This window comes from Heptranchias perlo, unplaced genomic scaffold, assembly GCF_035084215.1.
Source record: "Heptranchias perlo isolate sHepPer1 unplaced genomic scaffold, sHepPer1.hap1 HAP1_SCAFFOLD_73, whole genome shotgun sequence".
In the NCBI taxonomy this organism is placed as follows: Eukaryota; Metazoa; Chordata; class Chondrichthyes; order Hexanchiformes; family Hexanchidae; genus Heptranchias; species Heptranchias perlo.
The window spans coordinates 2055408-2058594 of record NW_027139761.1 but is presented as its reverse complement, the minus strand read 5'-3'; the positions used below and the strand labels follow the sequence as shown (position 1 = coordinate 2058594).

The 3187-nt window shown below is 43.6% G+C and overlaps 1 non-coding gene across 1 annotated transcript; it reads right to left on the bottom strand.

The window, feature by feature from the left end:
* Positions 1 to 252: 252 nt before the first annotated feature.
* Positions 253 to 326, bottom strand: trnan-guu (transfer RNA asparagine (anticodon GUU)). The gene has a single exon. It is a non-coding gene; the product is annotated as a tRNA-Asn (tRNA).
* Positions 327 to 3187: the final 2861 nt, after the last annotated feature.

Sequence of the window (3187 nt, the reverse complement as noted above, 5' to 3'; positions counted from 1 at the left end):
CAATTTTGCGTTTCCAAAATAAAAGGGAGTGACATTCATTGTGGAAACAGTCTGGTGTCGGTCACTGCAGAAATATCGATGTCAGACCTTGTCTGTCAAGAAGAATTCAGAATTCGGCGAAGCCAATCACAGGTGAAATGATGGAAGATCGGCCGCACTCAGCTGGCCATCGAAAGCGGGCATTTGTTTTGCAGCCAAAACAAACATCAGAAACCAGGAAATGCGAGACCATGAAGATAAAAGTTTCCCTGCCGTCTCTGGGTGGGCTCGAACCACTAACTTTTCGGTTAACAGCCGAACGCACTAACCGATTGCGCCACAGAGACAGCACACGTTTGTTGTTGAACTACTGATTCAACGAACTAAAAATTCAGGTTGCAGCGATCAAAATAAATTCTCTCTGCGATCAGTTTACTTTTCCAAAATAAAGTGTGTGAAGTTTGCACGAGTGAAAATCTGTGCTCTATTATTCATGAACATTAAACTCACCTCGCCATTAAACACCTGTATGTTGGAAGACTCCGTCCCCTCGTGGTCGAGAGGATTGATTTCTCGAGCTGTGATTCGCCATTCTCTATTCCAGTAATATTCAGGTTTGCAGAAAATGAGATGAGATGAAATGAGCAGGTCCGACGAGCAGGTCTGTGACACGACTCGGTGTTTGCAAAGATGTCTCTTGCACTTACAGTGAAGCGGACGGCAGTTTTCACTCTTAAACCAGTAACCATGATGTTCAGAAAAACTGTGGCCGAGACATACTCGATTTCAGTTCGGTGACACTGGGTCAGATTAAAGTTCAGTTCATGCGATTGCCGAGTGGCGAGAAGGTGGATTTGGAACTCCTGTGCGGCTGCACTGCGAGTTGTCCAGATCTGCTTGGAGCGATATTCACTTCAATTCATCACTGACAGGGACAATTTGATTCCAAGATTCTTTTTCTCTGCTGCTTGGTGAGATTTCAAAAGTTGGAAACGACCCACACCAACCCCAAACTCGTCACTTACACTCTGACAGATGTAACGCGGTCACACTCTTCACTTCAGTGAGATGAAAGCCGGGAGCGATTTCACGGTCGAATGCAATGGCGAACAAAACTCATTCCAAGAAATTGCAGGTCATTGAGGTGCCTTTAAATTCCTAACTGTTTGCACTGAACTTCTTCCCAAAGCGTTTAAGATTCACGTGGAGCGATTTGGGGACTTCTTTTCCATCTTTGCAAAAGTTTCAACCGTCGGTCAAAATCAAAAGTCGAGGGCGGAATGAGACGCCTTCCTGAAGTTTGAGAACCAGGGAAGCAGACTTTAGAGCAAGGTTCTGTTTATTGAGAAAAAGCAGATACAATATTCATCCCGGAACGATCCAGAATCTGATCAGCTCGAAAAGTAACGGTTACCCCGTGATTTGAACACGCAGCCTTCTGGTGACGCAAAATGTCATGAAGATTGAAGCAGGAAGTTGAAAAGTGGGAATTGATAGATTCAGTGAGTGGGCAAAACTGCGGCAAATATAGTTCAATGGGGGGTGAGCGAGATCATCCAATTTAAATCTAAGAAAGATAAATCAGAATGTTTTCTAAATGGTGAGAAGCTAGGAACTGTGGAGGAGCAGAGAGATTTCGGGGTCCAAGTACAGAAAGCGCTACCAACTAGCGTACAGGTCCAGAAATTAATTAAAATGTCTAATGGACAGTCAGTACGGCCGGTTAACTGTTGATTAAAGTGTGTTGTAACGCCTTAATCACGGATTCGATTCTTTTAATTTACTTTACTTATTTCGGCTTTTTATAACTTTTAAAATCGAAGCTTTACAAAAAAAATATAAAGACAGATTTGAGGGGACAGTTTTTTGAATAATATCCATTGTCACTTTGCCCCTGGACCGGAGAAACACGTCTTTCTTTTTGTTCGGGATTTTTTGGCAACTGACCCTGTGACGCAATGGCGAGTGTGTTGGACTTCTACTTGTTTTGTTTGATAAGCCATTCAAAGGTTGTGGATTCGAGTTGCAACGGCGTTGGATTTTAGTTCGGGAGCTGGGAAGTGAAATTTTGCAGCAAAACCGCAACAGGATCATTAATGTCCGTCAAGGATGTGAAACTGCCCCCTACACTTCATCTTACACAAGTGGCTCCAGTCACACCCGAATTCATGATTCTTAATCCACTCTGAGCTTGATTGGCGAAACTCTCTCAAGAAGGAGACTCAACATCTGCTCAGACCGAAAGTCAATCTGCTGGACTTCCGGCTCTGTCAGACTGCATGTTCCTTCAGACAGGTTTCTAACTGGACACATGCATCCTGCTGCCGTGCGAGCATTGGTGCTTCAGGGGTAGAATTCTTGCTTGCAGTAATTCTATTCCTGTAAAACTAGCTCCTGAAGTGTAGAATGGAAAGTATCCTGGCTGAGCGGCCTCTGGCTCTGGTTTAAAGCTCCAGTTAAATCCCACGATTTGAAGATGGATCAAAATCATAGTTTGTGTCTACAAAACCGCAGCCTCCCTCCTGTAAACAAGTAATACTAAACATCTCATCTGCTCTTGCAACCGCGTAGTCCGGAGGAACCACATGGCAATTCAGATAATTAAATGAATTTTGGAACACAGCAATTGTACCTTCAACTCCGGTCGAAATGTTCACAAGGAAAAGGATAGTTTGATCTTGCTGAGATTCGAATCAAAAACCCCGGCATTTCCTGAGCCTGTAACTAATATAAGGACTGATTGCGCCGCGAGAGCCCGGTCACTCTGATCACCTGTCACACTCTGCTGGAAAGAATCTGAAGGTGAGATCTCATTACCTGTGGAAACGTGTCCTGTCCCCGTGATGAAACTAATATCTGCACTTTCACTTTCAGCTTCTTTCACATCCTCTGCTCCATTGCACTGCAATCGGGATTTCTGTGAACAGGTCAAAATGGATATTTGCAGAAATTCAGTCAGTGGTAAAATTAGAATCGAGAAACGCCCCAAACATTGAAACCAGCGATTTAAACCACGAGCTCACACTTCCACAAAACAAGGCCTGCCTTTAAAGGTCTGTTTAATGATCAAATAAATTAATTGAAGCTAATTGACCGCATTTGCCTCGTGCTGGGGTTGTTCGCCTTGGAGCAGAGAAGGTTCAGAGGAGATTTGATAGAAGTGTTCAAAGTCATGAAGAATTTAGATAAAGTAAACAAAGAGAAGCTG